The 6,858-nt window shown below is 40.0% G+C and overlaps 1 long non-coding RNA gene across 1 annotated transcript; it reads right to left on the reverse strand.

Moving 5' to 3' along the window:
* Positions 1-217: 217 nt before the first annotated feature.
* LOC136845559 (uncharacterized) lies at positions 218-1,496 on the reverse strand. Its single transcript, XR_010855181.1, has 2 exons — positions 816-1,496; positions 218-378 (listed from the first exon to the last, which is right to left on the reverse strand). It is a non-coding gene; the product is annotated as an uncharacterized lncRNA (long non-coding RNA).
* Positions 1,497-6,858: the final 5,362 nt, after the last annotated feature.

Raw genomic sequence — 6,858 nt, forward strand, 5'->3', positions numbered from 1 at the left:
TTTGGTTTTGATTGGTTGGATGGTTTTCAAAATCAAAATGTGAAATGTTAACAAAAGACTGACGACACCAGTTGATGGTAATAAAAACTCCCACAGAATTTGGACAGTGAACCAAACAAGCAAAAGGAACAATTGTTAAGAAGGGATCATTTCGTGTACTGATTCAACTGACGAGCTTCTCTTGAAAATTGTACGATGGAAGGAAGAAAACAAGTCCATTAAAAGGTCCACTTTAATAAAAGGCTGAACTTCTATGTGAAGTTATTTCAGAACTGGTTGCTGGTGGGCTTGTTGTCGGAAAGAAGGAATTTCCTGTGTCAGAAGTAACTACAGGTATGCTGTCTTCCTTCTCCTATCCTCCCCGCTATTCAAGAAACCCTGAGGACATAAATTAAATAAGATTTTTTTTTAAAGAGTAGAGGCAAGCTCTGTTAAATCACTCAATAATTCAATAAATAAACTCAGTGGTTAAATTTAAAATTAACTTGAATTCTGAGCAATTGGAAATAAAGGATAGCCTATATTTTGTCACCCACTTAACGTGGCAACCACCTAACCACGAAAGGCTTGACGATCCGAAAACTTCGGCGTACAGTAAACATAACAGTTGGCTACTAATGTAAAAACTGCCTCAAATCCTAACAACTTTCCTAGGGTAACATGCAAAGTTACAGCAGTGATAAATTACGAATATTTTAAATACCAAATCCACAGGGTTTATTAATTGGGAATCGAGCAATGGAATATTTATCTACGATAAATAAATTGACAGGGAATCACTTTAGAAAGTCAGCATATCTTTCGTAATGACGTACCTTATCAATTCTATTCCTCGGAAATTCGGCGAAGATGGTGTATTGATGTTAAAACACTTGTGGCTGGTCTCGTCTTGTGCAGGATGGCGGAGAAAAGAGGGGATATACTACTCCTCCATTAAATGACTTCGACAAACGGTAGATATCATTCCTCTTGTAAAAGCCAGCCGTACGTCCAGTACGAAAACCTTCTTTCAACTGCCTTTTTTTTCCCCTGCTGGCGATGGTTCCTTTAGATTTCGTATTACTGTCAAAAAACAAGACCACCAATAGATAGTTCCGAAAGGATTGTTAAGTAGTTTACGCTTCAAAGGATTTACCGTCAAAACAAAGATAAACAATATGCTGGGTTTCCCCTCAAGCGCAAACGACCATTAATTATTATAATGCATAAGTTATCACTGGGTAACACAGGTTTACCCAAAAAAAGAAAAATAAACAATTGAATATATAATTAACTAACCAACTACCAACAACAAAAGGAACAATACCGTTCTTTAAACAGATAATTTTCAACAGCTTGCAAGCTAATCTTTCAAATGGTTTGTGGGCGGCAGAAGTCATTCCAATGCAACTGTACCATGTGGGTGGTGGAGGAAGCTTCATAAACAAAATGACATTCCCACGGGTCGAATCTAGACTGACAGACTGCCTACCAGTCTCTCTCTCTCTCTCTCTCTCTCTCTCTCTCTCTCTCTCTCTCTCTCTCTCTCTCTCTCTCTCTCTCTCTCTCTCTCTCTCTCTCTCAGTAAATGCGTAACAGGGTCAAGGACCGATTGCAATATCTTAAGGAGGATGCAAGCGGATCTAATGATGATTCCGCATTACGCAATTTATGAAATAATAATAATAATAATAATATCTTTATTTCAGCTCAGAGCCATATACACGGGATAATAAAGTGGATACAGTACAATACATACAGTCTAGATAAACGAGATAAAATGATAAAAATGATAATCGGCAATATCCACACAGCTGCTGAAATTATAATAATGGTAATGACACTACTAATGTTAAGAACAGTATTGAAAATATTAAAAATGACAACAATTAGAAACAGATTGCTTATAACTGAATTCCAGCCTGGGACCTTAAGTGGTTACAGAAGTCAGGTCCGGAGGGCTAAATACGAAAAGTGAAACCCCTCGAGTAGGACGCCTTGACGAGGTGAGGGCTAAGGGACCCTGGCCTTTGGGCCCGGGTCCTGACGAATCATCCTACATAGTTTTTGGTTTAAATGGCGTGGACATTTCCACATTCGCAAAAATTTTACTGCTTAGGTGAGTCTGAGAAGGGATCGTTTTTGGAAGGGGTTCGCATTCGAAGCTAATTGTGGGAGTTGTGGTGGTTGAGTCGCCACCCGAGATAGTTTGGACCTAAGAGATGGTGATGGGATTTTTCCCACTGCTATCTTGAGGGCGGAACCATCTCTGGGGATCAGCCCATCGGAATCCAGGGGGCTGGTTTTGGAGGTGGGCTGGTTTTTGTCCGGAAGCCCACGAGTACGGTTGGAGTGGGGGAGTCAGTCCCCATTAGTGGGGCAGAACTCCCAGCAGGCGGATTGGCTTATACCTGGGCCACTGCAGGCGTACTGGTGCTATCCTGAAAGGGTAGGGTATGGGGTGGACTGTTGGGAGTCAACTCTCACTTGTGCCATTGGTGGAGAATGCGAATACCTGACTGATCTACGATACTTTCTTGATATGACCAAGCAGTTTTGGGTGGGTGGATGAACCAGTTTGTGTGTGGTGGTCTGATGTGTGCATGCTTGGCATCTTGGGGTCTCTTCGTGGGCTTTGGGGTGTGTTGGGGTGGGAAGCTGAGCAGTAGAGCTGCCCAGTTTGTCCTTTTGATATGCTGTCGGGGTCTGTGCGGGGCTCTTGGGTGTCGGTGTGCACTTTTTGGACCTTTGCATGTGGACTGGTTTAAACTTATGGATTTGGCTTTTAGTTCTCCCTCCCCTGGATCCGACGACTTGATGGCACTGGCAACGACTTCTGGCATGAACATGGATACGGGGTTGGCTGTTGGACAGAACCAAACACTGAGACACCAGGGTGTTAATAAATCTGGTGGATTTGATTCAAATAATAGGGTCCTTTATTGCACTAATGTAAACTTATCATTAGATTACGAATGTTTATACAGTGTAGTGAAGCAATTCGGCAAAGTGGAAAGAATTAAATTAATTCTAGAAAAGATAAGCAGTCATTTTGTGCTTTTATCAAATTTTCCTCTCCCTTGGAAGCTAGTGAGGCACAACAAAGACTCCATGGCCACATTCTAAATGACTCAGTTGTCAGCACGAAAGTGTTTTCAGTGAAAAACTTGAATGATGAGCCATTTGACTTTGTTCCAAAGGCTGAAGAACATGGACCAGTCCCATGTACCAGAGCTCTTCCTCCCCCTTTATGGCATGTTGCTATCTACAAGGAGGGAGGAAAAATTTGATAAAAGCTGCTGACTGCATTGAGAGCAAGGTTGGTTCCATTCCCATTGGAAATTTAAAACGGTATGGAAAGAACCTTCTAATAAAAGCTGGAAATGAGACTCAAGCAGTTCTGTTAGCTAACTTTAAACCTCCTGAAAGTGGAAATATTGAATCTATTTCATCTCACAGATTCTTTAATACACTGAAAGGAGTAGTTTACTCAAAAGATTTGCATGTTTTTAAAGAGGAGGAGATTCTCCATCGATGCCCTCCTTGTGTATCTCATGTAAAAAAACTGGGTGGTGATGCAGCTATCCTTTTAACCTTCTCCTCCAATTACCTACCTGATACCATCATTGTTGGCCATGAGAGGATGCAGGTTAAAAAATATAAAAGAAGTCCTAGACAGTGTCGCAAATGCTTTGAATATGGCCACATTCAAAACTCTTGCGATAACAATAAAAGATGTCCTTTGTGCTCTGCAGAGCACGATAATTTTGATGATTGCAAAGCAGCCCGATACTGTTTTCTTTGCAAGGGTGATCACACACCAAACTCTAGGGCTTGTCCCAGATATAAATTTGAACAAGAAGTGTTGGCAGTGGCAGATAATGAACATATCAGCATTAGTGAAGCAAAGCGCACGGTAATGGGGGCAAACAAAAGTGCCAACACTACGTATGCTTCTGTAATAAAACTTATGAAAACTTCCAACAATGTAAGGCCACCAATAACTGTGTCTGATGGAAGATATCACAAACCTGGTATTTCTCGAACCATAAATAATAATGAAAATCTCCAAACTGGTGAGAAACTTTCGTCAGCAAGTGCTTTGAAGTCCAATACCAAAAATTGTACTTCCAAAAGCACAGAAAATTTATCTTCCACCACATCCACAGCTGTCGATTCATCTCCAAAAATAAGGGTGCCAAAATCAGCCAATAATTCAGGAAAATATTCTGAAAATACTTCAAACCAAAATAAGCTAAAGGAACAATCCCAATTAGATAGAGCTAGTTCAGAGCCATCAATCGCCACAGCCACAAACAAAAATAATAATAAAACTACGGTTGCAACTACCAAGAAACGCACAAGAAATAGTTCCCCAAATAATGATAATTTTATAATAAAAACTTCAAATGGGTTCAGTGTTTTGGAAGACATCTCTCCTCCTAGAAAGGTGGTTCCAAAAGTAGTTTCAGAACAAAAACATCTGAGTTCAATTCAGTCTTGCCGCCCTAAGACAAATAGGATTAGTGGTGCACAGAACCACAGCAATAATTCTGAACATCAGGTTCATAATAAAAAATATGAAGATCAACCAAAGACCCTGAACACCAATTCAGATGAAAAGGGATTAAAAACAATCTCTTATAAAGGAGAATTTCTCACTCCACCCTAGGAACAGTACTTCCCCTCCAAGGAGTGGGAAGTAGCACATTTTACCACCTTAGCATTCTTGCTCGATATTCTTCAGTGGAACTGTAAAGGTCTCAGAGCCCGTACAGAAGACCTTAAAGTTTTAATGCATGAATTCAATCCAGGGATTATATGCCTACAGGAAACAATGTTAGGCAACTCTGTTTATAATCCTGGACTAAATTATTCAATATTTAAATCATATCCCCAATTGGTGATCGTGCCCATGGAGGTGCTGCAATTATTATTAATAAATCTCTACAGCACTCCACAATACAATTAAATACAACACTACAAGCTGTCGCTATTTCAGTCATTTTGGAAAAGAGGATAACAATCTGCTCCTTATACCTTCCACCAGACCTTGATTTTAACATTGGAGATATTCAGTCGTTAATTGACCAACTTCCAGCTCCTTTACTTCTGCTAGGTGATTTTAATGCCCACAATCCCCTTTGGGGAAGTCGGTTTTTAGATAGTAAAGGGAAATTAATCGAAGACCTTATTGACAGGAATGATGTTACCCTGTATAATAATGGGTCAATGACTTTCCACAACATTCACGATAATCATTTCTCTGCACTGGACCTTAGTATTTCTTCAACTAGTATCCACCTTGATTTTAATTGGTCTGTTAATGAAGATTTAAATGGAAGTGATCACTACCCGATCCATTTGAAATATGCTCTGAATGCTCCATCTGAAGTTTTACCTAAGTGGAAGGTAGAGGACGCAGACTGGGATAAATTTAGTAAAGGTGTCAATCTAGATAGGGAGTTTGAGTCCTTTCATTCTCATCTAGATGCCTATGATTACTTTATTGAATCTACTTTGAAGAGTGCTGAAAGCTCGATTCCAAAACAAAAGGCAAACCTCGTAGACCTGCAGTTCCCTGGTGGAATAAGACATGTGGTATTCTGAGAAAAGTGACTAGGAAATGCTACAGACGTTACAAAACTAGTGGCTCCCCTCAGTCTAAATTAATCTACAAACGTGCTTTAGCCAAGCAGCGGCGCTTTTATAAAAAAGCCAAAAGAGAATGTTGGCTTTACTATATTAATGGAATAAACTCCAAGACCCCACTAAGAGTGGTGTGGCGCAAAATAAGGAAACTGAGTGGAAAATTTGTAGCGTCACCATTGCCCTCATTAAAAATAAATGACACTCTAATCACAGAGCCCACTAAAGTTGCCAATGAGCTAGGAAAACACTTTTCTAAAGTTTCCAGCCCTAACAATTATTCTCCAGAATTTCAAAGAATTAGGAATTCTGAAATGTGTCTGAAGTTTGATTCGGGAAAATCTGAACCATACAACTACAAATTTTCCCTAAGAGAACTTCGTGAGGCGCTCTCCTCAAGTGAATCCACAGCTCCAGGTGAGGATACAATCATATATGAAATGCTGAAACACCTCCCAGATGATGCCAAAAATATTTACTGAAGATTATAAACAAAATATGGGAAACTGGAGTTTTACCCAAGGACTGGAAAATATCCATAATTGTCCCTGTTAAAAAGCCTAATAAAGATGCTTCCCAAGCCACCAGCTATAGACCAATAGCTCTTACCAGCTGTGTATGTAAGCTGATGGAGAAAATGATAAATACTAGACTGGTTTGGCACCTGGAGACCAAAGGATTACTATCGCCATTTCAATTTGGTTTCAGAAAAACCGCTCCACCCTTGATCCCTTGCTGAGGCTGACCAACCAAATCCAGCAAGGATTCGCCAAAAAGTGTCAGACCATTGGCATATTTTTGACTTGGAGAAAGCATATGACACTACCTGGAGAATTGGCATCATGAAACAATTGCACAAGATGGGCATATGTGGAAGAATGGTCAGGTTTATATATTCCTTTTTATCAGACAGACTTTTTAAGGTAAGAGTGGGAAACTCCTTCTCCCAACCTTTTATGCAGGAGGAAGGAGTTCCCCAAGGAAGCGTTTTAAGTGTAACACTTTTTCAGTGGCAATAAATAGTGTGATTGAAAAAATCTCGCCCCTGTTAAATGCTCGCTTTTTGTCGATGACCTTGCAATATACTGCACAGGATATGATTCCTTGTCTGTATGTAAACATTTGCAAAGGTCTATTAATGCTATTACTAAGTGGGCTGATGAGAATGGTTTCAAATTCTCCTCTTCCAAAACAGTTGCAGTAAGATTCACCAGGTGCCGGCGTGTGGAA

This window comes from Macrobrachium rosenbergii, chromosome 14, assembly GCF_040412425.1.
Source record: "Macrobrachium rosenbergii isolate ZJJX-2024 chromosome 14, ASM4041242v1, whole genome shotgun sequence".
Classification (NCBI taxonomy): domain Eukaryota; kingdom Metazoa; phylum Arthropoda; class Malacostraca; order Decapoda; family Palaemonidae; genus Macrobrachium; species Macrobrachium rosenbergii.